We start from the raw sequence: 17,986 nt of genomic DNA on the forward strand, positions 1-17,986 counted from the left end.
TGCCGTGCAATATCATCTGCTGTGTTTGCTAAGCAAAAAAAAAAGAAAAAAGAAAAAAAAAAGAGAAAAAGTAAAAAAAAAAAGAAAAAAGCAAGTGATGATGTCATCATGCTTTTCAGTGTTACAATGTTTCAGCGTTACAATGTTTCAGCGTTTATGTAGTCACAAAAATGTAGTAAATAAAAGGTTGGATTTTCCAGCACTTTAAATTTAGACATTTCTTGCCTTCTTTTGTTTCTCCGTGTGCAGCCAAGGCACTGGGCTGAGCCAAGGGGAGCAGGTGAGCCCCGTGGGCAGCCCCAGCTCTCCCATGGGAGGGGCAGTTCGGTGGAGCCCTGGGAGGGACATCCACGGGGTGGAAGGAGAGGGGGGACACACGAAAGGGCACCTCAGGCTTCCCAGCACTGTGTCTGCTTCCCTCCATCCACGCAGGTGAGCAGCCCCCACTCCCCATCTGCCTGCAGCCCCCCCTGGCTCCCCCATCCCATCCCATCCCATCCCATCCCATCCCATCCCATCCCATCCCATCCCATCCCATCCCATCCCATCCCATCCCATCCCATCATGGTGGGCTCCAGGAAGACGGGGGTCAAGTGTCTGAGAGGCGAGTGTGGCTCATACCAGATACATTTCTCTAATTGAGGGAAAAAAACATTAAGAAAATAAGTGAAGCAAATAATCTTAGTTTCCTTTATATCATCTAAGGGTATGGATGGCACCAGACTAATTCACAGAGGTGTTTCCTTTTGTGTGATGGAGTCCACCCCAGGCCTGCAGGATCAATATTTAATTGTTTAAAGGGATATTGTATTCCTTTCCTGTCACTGTTGTTAATGCCTTCGCTCTCTGTAATCCCACGGGGTCTTTTCCTGGGGATCTGATCAGAAAGATTACCCATCACTCGGGAGTGGTGGGAGGAGAGTCCCAGCCATAAAAGATTCAGGAATGCATTGAACCGTTTTCTCTCTATCTCCTAATGAAGTGATGAAGCGTGTGCCACAAAATTTAACAGGGTTTTGTGGCAAATCAGGTTGCACTGCTGAGAGGAGGATTAAACCTTCATCGTTGTCCCATAAATCATGGCATCAGCTACATTTATTCTGATGGATGGTCTGGACTCTGCTGACAATATTTTATCTCTGGAAGCGCCTGCAGCCTGTGCCCTGATGTGCAATTTCTTTTTACTGCTAAGCTGAGAGAAGCACCGAGCACATCCCTTCAGAGGCCTCCCCCCAGGCTTGGTATCCCAAGACCATGTCAGAAACCAAAGCATCACCAGGATCCCTGTCCAGGGCAAGCAGAAAGGCAAAGGAAGATAGGAAGGCAGAAGTGTCCTCCACCAGAAGGAGTGCCTCTGGGATTTGCTCATCTGCAGCCTCCTACCCGCCAGGCCTGGGAAAACCCAGCGCTGACTCAGGTCGGTATCTCCATGGGATGGTGCTGGCCAGGGCCGTGGTGCAAGGCGAGGGTCCAGCTGTGTTCAGCTGAAATATAATCCGGAAAATAATCCGGAGATGCCACAAGGGTTGAAGCACGTCAGGCAGACATGGTGAATGCTTCCCAGGTTCTCATCCCATGGGCCAGGGGACAATGGGTGGCATGTGGGCAGAGCCTGTCACAGCCACAGCAGGTCCCCTTGCTGTGACCTCTATCCACACCTCCTGCCCCTTATTTCCTTCTCAGGTGAGTAATTATGGTCACTAATGTCCGCACCAGAGCATGCCCCTGGGCTGCACCCATCCCACAGAGTGGCTCACTGCCCCACATCCTTGGGCACCCCTGGCCCACCCAGGCCATGCTGTAGGGACAGGCCAGTCACAGGCAGGGACAACTGGGGTGCCCAGGAGCCTGCACAGCTTCCCAGTTACTTCATCAAATCAGAACTTTATGTTTATACTGGAGCTATATTTAACTCTGGTGTGTGCACCGTTTATGTCAGCATGCTCAGGGGAGCGAGCTGGGCTCATCACAGCAACCCACAACCCAAACACCGAAACGAGCCTCACAAACTTTATCTTCTGAGCACTGGCAGAATGCAAGGTGAGCAGAGAAGTGCAAACCATCTCCCCAGGACAGGGAGAGGAGCTGCTCGTGTCTCAGCTGCACCCAGACCCTTTCAGGGACGAAGAGAGCAGCAGCAGCTGGACGCTGCCGTGACCCACGCTCGGCAGCAGGAGGGCAGCGATGCAGCAGCCGCAGCCTGCTCGCACGGGGCCAGCTCGGGGCAGTAGAGGCTGCCTGAGCTGGACACTGCTTCCCAGCCACAGGAGCTGTGCCTGGTTAGGGGGGGAGATCTGGTATGTTTTGGGGGGAAATACGGGCTGCTTTGTGTTCAGGTTTGAGCTCTTTAGGGTTTTGTGTTTATATGTGGGGGGGAGGAGGTGGGTCATGGCTCGGGTGCCCTGTGTGGGGTGCTGCTGTCAGCGTTATGAATTACCAATAAGTGCTAAAAGCCTCCAGCAGGGCTGTGATGGGGAGGTGGGTAATGAGGCAGGGGACAGAGCTGGAGGGATGTGCTGCTGCTGGGGCCTGTGGCAGGGACAGGGACAGGGAGGGCCCCAGCAGGTACAGAGGGGTGGCTGTGCTGGGGCTGCCTGAAGACTGGGAAAGCACCTGGACAAGTCCTGAGCAATTTTCTTCCTTTTAGGGCGCTGGTGGGGCAGAGGAGGCTGCACAGTGCCCAGCTCCTGTGCCAAGGCAGGGGGCCATTATTCTCCCTGGTGACAATCCCTGTTTGGATGGAGATGGCATTATCACACCCATGCATCTAGGAGCCAGCACAGTTATTTATGTACAGGAAAAAGCCCTTTGTAGAAAATGGTCTATTCATCAAGCAAAATAATTTCCTGCCCAAAGAAGGTGCCCAGAATTTCAGTCTCAGTTATGCTTTCAGTACTAATTATCACTTAAGGTTAAAGATGATTGGAAGGGAAAGTTAATCCCTGTTATTGGCTTCCTTAGGAAGAAGTACTGCAATGCAAAGTGTAAGCACCTGGTGTAGATGAATCCACACTGGCTGCTAATACATAAACCACATACTGCTCAGAATATCAGCTGAAAGTGGTTGGCAGTGGAGAGACTACCAAGGAGTGCCAACCCCACAGGCCCACCCAGTTCGTGTGCTCTGCCCTGGGCACCCAGTTGTCCCCTGTATCACAGAAATTAACCCTTGGCTTGATTGATGGTGGCCACGCTTTTGTTTTGGTAGCCTCATGAAGAAAATACAACCCCAGACTTAACAACTGTCTCCCCAGGGCAGCACTGCTCAGCCAAGGTCTGTCCCCACGGGTGGGAGGGGCTGCTTGAAAGAGCTGCTGTCGTGTGTAAGACAGGGTTTACAAGCCCTTTCCCTGGTAAGGGTGAGAAGGTTTTTTGCTGTGAGGAACAGGCTGATGGCCAGGCTACACCACCTTGTGCACCTGGTCCAAGGTTTTGTGCCTCTGGTGTCACCTGCAGCTCAGGCTTTTGGCACGCTGTTTGCTGCCCCAAGGAACAGGTGCTTGAGCTTTGTCCTGCTGGACGAGCACGGTGGTTTGAACAGGATGCTCAGCATGTGCCTGGCACAAAGCCCTGTGCTTCAGCATGGTGTGACTCTCGCCTGCTGTGCTCAGGTGAAAGGCACCAAAGCATCTTACTGCAGCTTTGCTTGGTGGAGAATGCTTCCAAAACCTGCCAGAGGTGTGAGGGTGCTGTGAGGCGAATGGAAGATGCGTGGCCATGGCAGGAGGAGGTGTGAGACCCCTGCCCTGCAGCCGTGAGGCTCCTGCAAGGGGCTGCCAGCAGGCAGGGAGCAGTGGCCTCTTCCCTGGCAGTGTGTGCTGCCCAGGGTGACTTAGCTACAGAAGCCACTGTGTTCATCACAAATATCCCTGGTGATGCAGGGACAAGGCGAGTGAATTACTCAAATTACTTGAATCTCCCCAGTGGTGCATGGAGATTCAATCTCGGCCTGGCATTAAATCAAGTCAGTGACATAGATCAAAGGATACTGCTTTAATCACCTCGTTAGGCCACAGACATCATTAGTTACTCATTATGATGTGTTGATGCCGGCATTCTCTGTAACACAGTTATGTACACTCGCTATCAGACATTTTTCTCATCAAACGGGATGTCAATACTTTAACATCTTAATGAGTTACAGTCAATATCCATTGCAATAAAGCTCGTGTTTTCTCATTATTTCATCTACCCTTAGGGTTTTGATTAAAATGGCCGCTTTTTCCAGGTAATTGATTGAGGAATTAAGGAAATTCCATGTAGGAACAAGCACATGCTGCTCTGAAAACCTTCAGTTGTCTCCAAGTGCTTCAGATACTACAAGGGAGGCTGCAATTTTAATATGGATTTTGGACACTGTTGCTTAATTCTTCTTTCCCAATCACTTGTAAAACAGGTTTAGTATCAAATAAAGTAATTAAAATATCTAAGACAGTATTGGAAAAATGTTCCAAGCAAGTCATTGGTTTGCAAAGGTCTAAGAATGAGAACAAGTGCTGCTGTCAGGTGAGCACCAGTTTGGACGAACACGCCCATAGGAAGGTTTTCTGATTTACTGCACTGGCAAAATATTAGATCATTTGCAGGAACACAAAAGCAGGCAGAACAGGCTGCAGTGTTTTTTCAGGCTCAGGTTGAGCAAGTGTAAGTTTGCAGAAGTCCCCAGTTGTTCAGATTAGGGGTGGGGCATCGTCTCTTTCAGCAAAGCAGATTTTTTGCCAAGTGAAGTAGGAGGGTGAAGTGTTGAAGCTGACCACCTTCTAGTTTCATCTGAGAAAAATGTTCATGCACCACCAACAAAAAGAAATTAAATATGAAAAGGAAGGTGATGTAGCAGCACCCAGCCTGCAGAACTGACTTAGTGTCCCCTGGCTGTCTCCTACCCAGATGGACATGACTGGACAGCACACAGGGCTGTGCTGCTGAGGCTGGTTATCCCTGCTCTGCCCACAGCCCACAGGGAGCCCTCCTGCTCACTGCAACCCTTTCACTTCCACCCATCCGGACAAATCCTGGCTCCATTTAGGCAGATTACTAAAATACAAATAACTTCAGTAATTCCCCTTTAAACAAAGCTCCATGAAATTTGACACTTCTAATGACAGACCTAGGGCTGCAGTTTGGGACTGTAAAGCCACATTCAAACTGTCTTTTATTTTAAAAACATCTTTTATACAGGAAAAGACAGCAGAGGTTTCCTGGATCTAATTTAAATCCTGAACTGGACATTTTTTTACTCTTTATGGTAGTGAAAGACTATGTGGTTGCTGGATTTGTAGGAATAAGAGAAAATTTGTCACTGAAAATAGCAAATGAGCCGTTGTGATTTGATCAGTCTTTCAACTAATTTTAGTGGGCTTTGCATCAACTGGGTGTTGGCAGCTTTTTTAGTGTCACTCACTTCTGAAGGAGGCCTACCCAGGGTAATTACCTCATTCACCTCTAACAGAAATTACATGTTCCTTATCTCTCTAATTAGAGTGTATATAATGTTAGTAATGATGTATTATTTATATATTAATTAAAAAGGGTTATTTTGATGTTAGGCTTGCTTATGTAGGGTCATCAGTATGAGGATATGCATTAAAACCAGATTTAAAATCCCTGAAGGATTATATAGCCCTGTTTTTCCAAGGCACTTGACCTTAGAAGTGCTTTAGACTGCTCCTTTCTCATGTTTCTCTAGTTTTTTTACATTGTGCCTCACTTGGCAAACACTAAATTGCAGGAAGTCACGTGCAATAAGGGACAGAAACAAGTTCACTTTATTTGGCTCTTAGTGTGGTCAGTGGCATGATGAGGAAGAGAGTGACAGCACCTGAAATGAATACACAGCTGTAAACTCTGCATCTCCACCATCCCACCAGGCTCCTGCAATTGGCCATTAGACCCTTTAGGGAAGTGAGAACAGACACAGCACATAGGGTACTGGGATGCAGATTTGCTGCCAGTTTTTGAAGGCTTTCAGCCCAGAAGCACATTGTAACTGGCTGCAGAGTGGGTCTGTTGCTCCCCAGGGAGATGCCACAGGCCCTACGTAGAACCTAAGGTCTTGTTTGTCCCCTCAACAGCCGAACTGGAGATGGAAAGGCACATCTGTCTGATCAGAGGTAAGGCAGACCTGGGAAAAGCAGGACTGAAGAGACATCTTCATGAAGATTAGGTTTGAGACACAATGGTCTCCTAGGATGTCATGTCCCAGGACTTATCCAGGCTCAGGCAACAACACACCATGTAGATGGGACTTGAAAGATGTGATCTTAATTTTAGAAAAAGCAGGAGATGAAAAAAAAGCTCTTGTTACAGAATGAGTGATGGGGAACCCATGGTGTTTTCCCAGCTGCAGTCTGAATTGGCAATGTGGTTGTAGCATTTTTCTTAGGCACTATTCCAGAAAAACACTTGAGTATGTGCTTAATTAAATCATGTGAGAAGTTTAAAGGGCTGGAAAGCATGCAGCTAAATCCTTTGCTAGGGACTTAATATTAATGCCTCAGTTTCCCATCTTCACCATAGAAAAGAAATATTTACTTCCCATACAGAGTGCTGACAAGCTTAATTCAATCTTCCTTGTAAAGTGCCTGGAGGGCTTTAAGGAAAAGGTGCTATAAAAATCGGAATATTATTCTACACTCCCTAGCAAGACAGCACTTTGCTTTATATGTTATCCTACTGGTGATGCATCTCCGTCTGGCTGACAGCAGGATCAATTAATGTACATAAACCAAAAGAACCTGTTTAGGAGACTTGTGGTCCATGTAATCTGCTAGCACCTTATGACAAATCCAAACCTGAAAAGATGGAAAAGTCAGAGGTTTTAAGGCATTTTAGTGCAAAAGCAGACAGTGGAAGACTCTGAAGACTGTGTGTGCCTTCAGAGCAGCGACAGGAAAAGGGCTGTTTCTCCAGAAAGCTGTTATTTATGGTCTTTGCTATTCCCTTTTCAGTTTTTCTGATCTTTGGTAAGTTAGCAAACTGTACTCTCACACTGCTCTCATTTCAAATTTTCTTCATTAGATTGAGAAGAATCCGGATCTGACCTCAGAGGCAGCTGGAGTTAAGTGAAGACAAGGGAACTGCTGCCAAGGAGAGGCCATCAAGTGCAGCCAGCATGGGAGAGGTTAGGGCAGGGTGGAGCTTTTTTTGAAACCCTCTAATCGTGCTTCTGCATTTAAAAATGTTGAAAGTACTGTTCAGGACAGAGTATTGCAAACAACACACATTTTCCTTAAGGTTCACTGATTTCAGCACAGCTAACACAGGTATTTTTGATATTTTTAACCTCTGTTTTTTCATGCACTGAAATACGAGTGTACTGTAATGTCTGCAAAGGCAGATACTCAGAGTGAGTGAGAAGGTGCTGCTTCAAACTATCTCCCAGATAAAATGCAAATGATTGAAAATATGAAGCTCTTCATAGGTAGTTGCTGTGAATGCTTATTTCCTGCCTATAGTTCTGAATGTTGTGTTCTGACTAAACTTAATGTTTTTTTCCTATTTTTGCTTTCTTTCAATGACAATAGTTAAACGACCATATAGTGAACATCAAGAATCATAGCTACTCCTCTGGCATTTTTGTGTTTACCGTTTATTTAATTAATATAAAATGATTACAGTGAAAATTACTTTTAACAAATCTCTAAAGTACATGAAAAAGTAAGAATAGCAATTCATGAATGAGTGATTTTGTTTTGTTTGATTTTTTTAAAATACGACCGTTGGCAACTCCTTTCTCTGTTGGTGTGTTTGTGCCCTGCCTTTCCAGGATACAGCCTCTTCGTGGAAATATTTCCTCGTCTATGTCTGCTGCACTTGGCACACAACAGAGGCTCATTACTCAACAGAGGTTCTATGTGCCATGAAAAATAAATAATTAAACTCCAGCTATTTCAGTAGGTAAACGCTGCCTTTCTCACCCCTGTGCATAAAGCAGCCAGTGTTCCACACCTGGCAGAGTTCTCTGGGAGTTCAACCTCCTTGAAGTCCTCTGGCATGAAACCCTAAAGTGCTGACAGAGCGTGTGTCACCGCCGGGGCTGCCCTGGGCAAAGGGGAGGGGGTGAGCCGGGATAGGAGTGCCCACCCCTGCTCCGGCTGGGGATGGAGACAAAGCTGGGGGAAGTTTACAACCAAGCCACGTTTGTACGTGTGTACATCCTCCAGCACCTTTTAGAGTTGTAGCTTCTACGTGTGCCAGGCAGATGCTCAGTCATGTTTGCTCTCTTTCAGCAGAGACAGGCGTTATGAGGGCTGGCAGGGTACATGGCCAGGGAGTTTCACACAAATACTCGAGAAGGACGAAATGCAGTTTAGCTTCCACTGAAAGAGAGAAGAAATGCACACCTGCCTCCCTGAGATTCTCCAGTTCCACAGCTCCGAGGGCAGTGCTGCAATGGCAATTCCTAGCAGCTATGGGTAAGAACAGAATTCGGGGGGCCAGTGGGAAGCAGCACTGTCTGAGCAGAGCTGATCAGTCTGATGCCTTCAAGTGGCTGCCTGAAGGAGGCTAGACAAGATTAAGAGAGTAAAAGCAGGTATTTATTTGAAGGGCCTTCAAAGGTACACCCTGGGCAGTCCAAAGCCTACGAGGGGCTCCACCCAAGATGGACACTGGGTCACGTGTTCTTCCCACTTTTATAAGTTTGCTCCATTTGCGTTAATTCTCCAATTACAATTTCAGGCAGTGATGTAATTACCCCAAGTTTTCTCCTCCTGTCAGAGGCTTTTAGTTTACGTATTTTGGGGCCTGGGACAACAAGGTGTCCTTGAGCTCAGGCCCAGAGCGGGTTTGTTATATCTAACCAGCATGAGAGAACAGCAGCTAACAGGCTGTATGACGTGTCAGAGTTACATACTAAACAGTACAAGGTTTAAAAGTTAAAACCTAAGGCATCAAGTCTTGCTCTTGTGTCTAGATTCTGCAGCTTCTTCTCATCTGTAATTAACTGTGTTTTCCCCTGAAAATACATCTTCCCTCACCCTGGGAAAGTGTGAGGAAACCTCTGGGTTTTCTCCTCAATATATGCTGTAGCTTCTTCTCATGCTGTGGCAGCTCAAGTGCCTTATTTTATAAACAAATTAGAAGCTACTGCTTTGCTAGGTAAGAATGTTAAGAACTGAACAGCACCCCGAGTACTTTTGGTGTTTGAGTAATGATGCAAAAAAAGGACTACCCCTCCATTTGGATGTCATTTCTAAATCACTCTGTCAGAAGTTTCAAATCAAAGCTGGTGGAGGGACAGGCCATGTCTCAGATCATGTGGCTCCAACCTGTGTAATAAATGCAGGCTTAATCCCTGCTAATGCCCTACAAGCATTGCTGAGACAGTGTTATACAACCACCTGGAGCTGCTGCCAGGTAAAGCCTTTGGGTGCCCTTCGTGCTGCTGGAGGAGTGTGTTACCAGCAGGGGAGATCCCGCAGTGCAGGCTCCTGCTCAGACTTGGGTTTGGCAGAGCTGGGTGGCAGTCGCTGCGTGCGTGGCAGGGTGGGGACAGTGCTGGTGGCAGCTCACAGGTGCCTTGGCAGCACCTTCTGTGCCCGAGCTGCAGCTTACCTCTGCCATGCCTGGCTGAATGTGCTCAATGTGCTTTGGCTGCCACCTGGTCCATTGCCCAGGTTTTTAAGCATAAGGGAGGTGAATCCAGAAGACTGATAGCAAAACAGTGGTGAAAATTCATTGCTACAGTGACCAGAAACATAGAGGATGCAGAGAAAAGCAACTTCACATCATTTATGGCAGAAAGGTACCTGCTGTTAGAACAGTCCTAAAGATGCTGTGATCTGTAGCAGCTTCCTGAGGCAAACCAGAATCCCCTTTTCATAAGCAATATATCTATTTATGTAAAGAGGGGAAAATACTACAAGTCTTATGATGTTCCTTCCAGACAAGGAAAAATCTGAAGCAGTAAATGTGCGGAGTGAGTTGGTGAATCAAAGCTGGGCAATGGCTTTAAATGCACCAGGTGTTCCTTGCTGGAGCTCTGTCGCTGACAGCTGGTGGCAGTTTGCTACGGGCTCTGGACAGTGCAAAAAGCAGTCTCAATAGTGAATGAAGAGGCACAAAACCCTCCCCTTCCTTAAAGCTGGATCATGGAAATGGACCCTTAGCATGGTGGGTTGTCACAAGGGCCCTGCTTTTGAAATGTGATCTGTGTGTGCAAATCCCACACAGATCAGATGCCAAAACTGCAGTGATTCTTTGACACCTCAGCTGAGGAAGAGAACAAATGTGCTCTGTACTCATCTTTCCTTTTCTTAAACAAAGCCAGTTAAATTAACTTTGAAACAAGGACTTTGATTACTCTCTCTGACGTCATCTTTACGTTGATGTGATTCTATGGACTGGTGGCATCACTGCTGGTTTGCACTGGTGTAAGAACAACTGGGCTCTGTGTTTCCCAGGCAGTGAAACTGCTTATGTTTTGTGTAAAGAAAGAAAGTCAGTCAAACAACTTAAAGGGGAAATAAGTTAACCAAGAAATTCAGAAGGAGCCAAAAGCAATATGAGCACAGATACAGCTATAATATTCCAACTGTATTGCTAGTTTGAAAAAAATACACAGCCTAAATAAGGAAGTATTGTCTTCACTATAAATGTGTACGCTGATCTCTCTCATTTTTGAGTTCTAATTGACATCCAAGGGTGAGCAAGTTAATAACTTTCTGAAATTTTATTTATTATTTTAGTATACATACTGTACTTTATTGCCTTTGAGATCCTTGATTGAATGTAAGCTTCCCTTCCCTTTCAAATAATGTTATGCAACATGAGAATAAATCAACCGTAAGGATTAAAATTATAATTGACCTGGAGTGAAAGTAGGAGAGAAAGTTCCACCCAGCATAGCCTGAGTTGAAATTCTAGTTGCTTCTGTATGAAGGGGAGTTGACCTTTGTGTATAGCCAAGGATTTTGCTATTGATGACATCTGGCAGGCACGGAGGTTTATATACATATATTTATTTATCTATTTTCACCCAATGAAATCAGGACTTTCAGTATTCAGCTTTAATGCTCTTTTTTTTTTTTGCTATAGTTGCTATTATGCTCTAACTTTGAGTACGTCAAACTCCTGAAAAGAGCAATTGTTTTGCTTTAGGTACAGTAAAGCCTACAAACATTATGCTTGGGGTGAGAGACAGAGGCTTTGTGTGTATCAAGGGAATCTGGTGTATGAAGGGAGTGGAGCTGGACCCAGGACTGATATAACTGGCCTTGTCCAACAACTGAGGTGAGCCAGAGTGTTCTTCACTACAGTCATAGGATTACAGGACAGCAGCTCATGAGTGGAGTTTTAGGGAATATTTTTATGTTAAAAAATGAAGCAAAATAAACCCACAAAAATTTGAAACCAGTTAAACCTGAACCTGGGAATATTTCACAGTTCTATATTGAAAAAAAATCAGCCCTGATGCCATGTGCAGCACATTCTGTTCAGTGCCATTTCCATTCAGTCTTTACTATTAACACGTAGTATAGGCCACTAATGGCCATGAATATATTAAATGGACTATGGCTAATAACTATGTGATTAAAATTTTTAGAACAAGGCCATGGCAGTTTTCCATAGCTCTGACATTTGCCTAATAAGCCCCAACTCACTGACTGCTTTAGTAAATGATACACGACTTCTCTTGTAAACCTGGCATGGGGTTACATTAAATATTGCCTTGTATTTAACAACGTGCTACTTTCCTGCCCTACTCTCATAAGTCTAGTAGGAGTTGTGGCCTTAATTTAGCTTGGGTGGAACTATAGGTTGGACTCGTTGTTCCAGCAAGGTAATTGCTTCTCTGCATAAATGAATTATCCTTTTCATTTACAGTGCCCATGGAAAGTTGTGTGTAATTTCAGCACACTCAGCAGTGCAGCTGTAGCAATCTTTCAATATGTTGTGCACGTGCTCACTGTGTCGGTTTTGTCCCTGGTGGCACAGCTTTGCTGCAGGGTGAGATGTATGACAAGCTGGCCCTTTGGAAGGATGCTGGCTCTGCCTCACTGCTGGCCTCCCCTACAAAATGGGTACTAATGTGACAGAGGATGAGCATCGCCTGAAAATGTCAACTCCAAAGGCCTTCCTGACAGGCTGACCAGGATGGCAACTCTGCTGGGAGCCGTGGAGAGACACTCAGTAAGCAATACCTGTGGTGCAAGCTCTGGTAGCCGGGGAAGCATATGAGGGCAAAGGCTGTGAGCCTGAGTCCTGGTGCAAAGGAGGAGCTGCCTGAAAGGCAGAAGCTGGCTGGGATGTGCCTCCAAATTGGTGCAGAGAAAAGCCATGACCCAGCTGCTGCAGTAGGAGAGGGAAAGTAAACAGGGCTGGCAGAGGCACCAGAAGCTGAACTTCATGAACTCCTACCAGATGGAGTTACACCAGCAATTAACTTGGTGCAACTACTTCCACACAACTGCACTGGAAATTATTGCAAGATAGATCAACCCATTAACAATAGGAAAACAGCATTGCAAAACTCCAATCACCTTCCAAGTGTTATGCACTCACTTTCCACTGAAATTAATGAAAATAATGCAAATAGGGTGCTTGGATTCCTGACAGATCAGTGCATTGAGTAATTGGGCCACAGCTCCTGGATGTACCTGCTCAAAAGTAAACAGAGTGATGAAAGGAGAGAGATGACCTAGACTGAAAACAGTTCTTGTCCTTCCATTTTCCCCAAACCTATTGCTGGCCATATCTTGCTATTTCTCTTGGCAAACATACATCTCCAGCTTCTGGTTAGGGCCTGCTACAAAAACTTCAACTTTAATATGGAAACCTATATATTTTCTGATTAATATTTCCATCAAGCTTAGTCCTGGGTAAACATTGTGTAACATTAGCATTCATCAGTGAACTTGCACAGTCTGCTTGAAAAAACATCGAAAAAATATTTCAAAAACCTTCTTTCAGTCTAGAATGAATATTACAGCCACAGAAAAGATCTGTGTAAAAGAGAATAATTTTCTCCTCTTTCAGAGATTGATGAACTATTCACAAGTCAATCATTTACTTTTCAGTGCATTATTGCCTGATTAGTCAAGTGCTGATGCAATTAAACTTAATGATCTTACTGAGTAGGTGTCTGCTGAGACTGACATTTGAAAAGAATGGGTCATTAGTATTTTTGTAAAGCAGACCTTTCTTTGTTTTTACCATCATATTTCTATATTTCCACTGCTACTAGTCACCACTTCAGATGAGACTGTACTGTTCTCATCTGGAGCTGGTATCTAATTACACACCACAGATCAGCTACTAAAGAAGCATGCTAAGTTTATGAAATATCAGTTTAGGAGTTGCTCCAAATAGAGAAGAGATTATGCAAGTTACTTTTCCCAAGGTGAATTACAGACATGCAAGAAGGGCTCAGTTTCTGTTGGCAAGAAGGCCTGACTGACTGCTAGACCTCAGCCTCTGGAAGACTGGCAGAAGAGATTCCATCCTGAGAGGTGCTAAGCTGCTGCTGCCAGAAGAATAAAGAAGGCACAGGGTATATCCCATGTGACATGGGAAACTTGAGGAGCAGCACAGGACATGGACTGGGTTGTTTCCAAGGAAAGGAATCTTCTGTATGTAAACAAGGTTTAGTAGCAAAGTGTTGAGTCCAGGAAATAATTTCTGGCAAGGAGAATAAGCTTTCCTTTTGAGAGGAGTGCAATTATTTCTCTATTGTTCTCCTAGTTCCTCCACAATTTAGTCTTGGCTGTGTCTCCAGTGAGAAAGTACTACTTGGAAAATAAAGGAATTTGAGAGAACACACAGAGGAAAACAAAAAACCCCAAGATGTCATTTTCCCGATTTCAAAAAGTGAATTTAGCAGGTAAGAACGTGATAGTAGCTATATGTTTTTGCTTTGAAAGGGATAATTAGTAGTGAAATTAAGCAATGGAGGACTTTGGTAGGAACTGCAGGGAAAGAAAAATCCCTGTAAGCTAGAAAACAACAGGGTCTAACAGTAAAGCACCTGTTGGTTTACACTTTCTGTGTTTGTTACTATCTCCAAAATATTTAACACTATGACCACAATTTGTGTATTTCTAAGAAAGAAAACTAAAATGTTGCTGTTCCTACTCTGCCACAGATCCTGATTTTCAAGACATGGGACAGGCTTCCTGTAGAAGTAACTCCATTGTCTTAATTGATGCATTTGCACCAGGGAGAGCAGATGTAACAAGATGAGAATCAAGTCCACGGGGTCAACAGTTTCAAAAATAACTATCTAAAATTAGGTGCCTAGTGCTATAAATAGGAACCTGAGTAGAGGTGGACTGGTTTTTAAAAACACTGCAGGAGTGACAAATTCTGCTGAAGTTAATTTGAGCTGGAGGCAAGTTTTCCTTTGAAAATCAGGCTGTTTTATTTAAATGTCTGGTATTGCTACAGGCCTATTGGACATCCTGGGTTGAAGGTTTGAATTTCCCATCCCAAAGTATAGCTGTATCAGCCCATACCCAGTGCACAGAGCACTCATCACACAGAACATGAGCATATTCCATCTTGACACACATTATTGGATGAGTGTGTGTGGGGACTCAAAACAAAAAGATTAGAAACATTCACTTTCTTCTCTTTGATCCTGAGGCAAGCCACAAATGTAACAGAGGCCTAAGGGCTGTTCAAAAGGATGCTGGGGAGTAGCTTTGTGGAGGAACTTCTGCATGGGCTGGGGATGAATACAGAACAAAACCTCCTCTGCAGCATCCACCAGCAAGGCCTTCCTGCCTCCCAAACCAGTGTGGAACAAAGCAAGATGAGGAGCTCTGAAAGCACTGCCTAGACACTCATGTATGTCTGCATGACATAACGAGCCAGGCTACCTGAAAGTTGTAAGGATGGGAATTGCAGTTTGGGTGCTTCAAATGTATTTTTAAATCTTATCGGGTTCAAAAACTTAAACCAAGCTGTTAAATCAAGACCAATGGGGCTAAAATATTTACTCATAAGTGCTGGAGGCTGAAACTAACAGCATAACACAAAGGTAGGCAGACACAGAGAGGACAATTGCCTCAGGCTGTCTTGCTATGGGGCCTATAGGTATCTTCAGAAAGAATAATGACAAACTCTTTTCCATTCAACTAGATCCACTTATCTGTATAAGATAAGGGTTTATAATTCAGTTTCAGTAACAGCTTGTAGGAATCTATAAGTTGTTGTGAACTAATAAATTCCTATTAAGTGCATAACTAATTTCTTTGCAAAGTGGTTACTACTGGTGACAATTAAATGAGTTGACTCTACACAGGTTTTTTTATAGCACACTTCAAATTTGTTCCATTGCATACTGTACCTTCCAGTCCATTTCTGATTGTCTTCATCCTTTTGCAATAATACTTTCCCAAGTGTGGTGGCATTATACCACAGAGGTGGCAGCCATGTCAAGAGCAGTTGTGCCACATCACTTAACAGGCAGTAATTGTCTCCAGGAGTCACTGGAATCCTGATCTGCTGCATCAGACATCACTTCTTTGACAGCTAAAGCTGAAAAGACGCTTGGGATGGAACCTTAAGTACACACCGTTTCAGGTTGCAGGGGCCGTGCCAAAAGCCTACAGTGCTGAAGAAAACACAGCCATACACTTATCTTGGGTTTTTGGTTCCTTTTTAAACCTAATTTCTATATGAACAAGACTTATGAGACACCACTGTGTCCTGCTGCCCCAGGGGAGGACATTTTAAAATCCAATGGCCAGTTTGAGACAAGTTTCACACGTGGCTACTGTTCACAAGAGAAATAAAGGTCTGGCACATTTCAGGAAAAGGAGCTGGGGTGGCCCCGTCAAGGTTTCCACCAAGAAACAGGCAGCCACCAAAACTGCTGTGCTGCATGTGCAGGAGCCACTTTGTCCACACGGATGCTGCAGCCTGAGCCCTCACCTGTTTAGATAGTGAGGTTAATCAACCATGAGACAGGACTGGATAAGAACCTGTTTTGTCCCTGCTTGTGCTCCCAGAAGTATGTGTTGGTCTAGACTTGGCAGTGGGAGGGCAGGTAAAGTTCTGTTTGTGTTTCTAAGCTAATCCTGCTTTTGTGTGGCGTGTAACGCACCCGTGTGCTTTTCGGATGTTTTAAGTTGATGGTAAGCTTCTGAGGTCAGAAATGCATTTCAGTACTGTCATTGCTCTCATAAGATTTCCAAGTGTGTGTAAGTGAATTCCCGTGGTTGAAACCCCTTATCCCATATTTTCTCTGTGTATTCATGCAGTGCTTATAATTTTTTTTGTGACTCGGAGGAAAATTATGAGTTCCAGGACATTTTTAGATGTTTTACCTGAACTAAGTCCACAAATTTGTTTGGGATGTTTATTGTTTTTCTGCTTTCATTATTATACATGGAAGATGGTATGATTAGATCTCTCTGATAATTTTAAATTTTGTGTTCTGCTTTTTTTTTCAGATCAATTATGTGTTTATGTGGTCAAAAGGGAAGCAGTCCTTCTTCATCTGAAGAGAAGCAGGACCCAAAGGGTGTATCTCAGACATACCCAGGACTCTCAGGGTCCAGGAATGCGCTAACTCAAGAGGGGAAGCTGAACCTTAAGCCTCCTGCATGGTCACACAGAGTAGGCCTGCCCACCAGACGTGGTTTTCTCTCGTCATATACCTTAAAACTTTTTAAATGATAAGTGGTTTTCAGGCTGGCACCTAATTTCCCATTGGCTTGAACTCCTAAGAACTACAAGGTAATGGGAAGCTAGTTGGCTCATTAATTAAGAAAATGGAAAAAGTACTTTGAGAGAGCATTTTCCTGGAAATTGGGTCTATTTGTGTCTGACGAGCTGTTTTATAAAAAAAGTGCCAAAGTGAGATTAAAACCTTTAAAACTATTAAAAAATACTATGTGCAGCTTAATGGTTAAATAGCTACAATTATTATTAAATAGTAGAAAGGCAGATTTGGTTTTGGCTGTAAAACCAATATGAGAACAAGGTACAAACTAATTTGCAGTGTCCTACAGCAACAATTAGTGTCCTAAAGGATGTGACTTTTCATTAGGATGACTAGGAGGATCTGACAGGTGGCTGAATCATGCCCACTGTAGTCACGCTGAACTTCGTATACATGCACCCACAGTATTTATTGCTCAGTCAAATTCTTCCTTTTATAATTCTGGATTGCCACATTTGCAATTACATTGCATCCGGCAGAGAGCTCTGAGATCTGTAATTACCGAACACGTCCAGAGCAGTCACACAGCAACACAAGTGACACTCATGTACTTACGAGTGTAAAATCAAAGCACTGCACCTCCCACCTGTCCATGACTGAACTGAGAGGTGTTTACTGCACGGTTTATTCTGTGAAGCACCCTCCCAGTGTAATGACACACAACTGATAAATGAGAGAGGGAAATAGGTGCAGTTCATACGAGCCAAACAGTGCAGAACTGAGTTGTTCTGGAATTTTACATTCTTTGCAATACCTTCAGTGGCTGCTCAGCTAGCCGTGATGAAAGAGTGGCTATGCAGAACCCAGAGGTACACACATCTGCAGGGATCCTGGCACGCTAGAAAGAATGGGGAATTGGCTAGGCCATGCATAGGGGTCAGAAGACTTGTGTAAGTCGCCTTGTTGTAGGGAGTGAGTGCCTCCCACAGGGCTCAGGCTATGAGATGGGGATGTTTGTAAACAGTCACAGTGCAGGGAGTTACCAGTGTAAGGACTGGAGATGTGGCGTGTACATCCCAACTATGGCAGCATATTAAAGCGCAAGAAGCACTGTATTGTCTGATGTGTCTTTCTGATCGAGCCCAAACCCGAGTAACAGAGCTGTCCATGGGGCTTTTCCTGGCCGCGGTGCAGTCTCTAGGTGAGCTGCACGTTGACACTCCAGCTCTTCTGCAGTACAGCTTCCGCTTTCAGGCAGTTCTTTCTGCTGTCTAGAGGCCACTTTAGCCGGCCTAGATCTGTGCCCCTGGTGAAAGTGCGATCCCTATCACCAGGGCAGTTTGTTCCCCGTTTTCCGTGGTGCATTAGCAGCGCGTC

At 44.7% G+C, this 17,986-nt stretch overlaps 1 long non-coding RNA gene across 6 annotated transcripts; it reads left to right on the forward strand.

The window, feature by feature from the left end:
* The first annotated feature begins 5,910 nt into the window (after positions 1-5,910).
* On the forward strand, positions 5,911-17,839 carry LOC138116635 (uncharacterized). 6 transcript variants are annotated; one of them, XR_011154254.1, is made up of 8 exons: positions 5,911-6,110; positions 7,018-7,262; positions 7,766-7,896; positions 8,229-8,414; positions 11,101-11,232; positions 11,827-13,822; positions 14,084-15,991; positions 16,398-17,839. It is a non-coding gene; the product is annotated as an uncharacterized lncRNA (long non-coding RNA). The 6 variants fall into 6 exon arrangements; XR_011154253.1 differs by lacking the exon at positions 14,084-15,991 and having other exon boundaries at positions 11,827-13,571; positions 13,684-13,822; positions 16,398-17,836; XR_011154257.1 differs by lacking the exon at positions 14,084-15,991 and having other exon boundaries at positions 8,232-8,414; positions 16,398-17,837.
* The last annotated feature ends 147 nt before the right edge of the window (positions 17,840-17,986 follow it).

Source organism: Aphelocoma coerulescens, chromosome 10, assembly GCF_041296385.1.
Source record: "Aphelocoma coerulescens isolate FSJ_1873_10779 chromosome 10, UR_Acoe_1.0, whole genome shotgun sequence".
Classification (NCBI taxonomy): domain Eukaryota; kingdom Metazoa; phylum Chordata; class Aves; order Passeriformes; family Corvidae; genus Aphelocoma; species Aphelocoma coerulescens.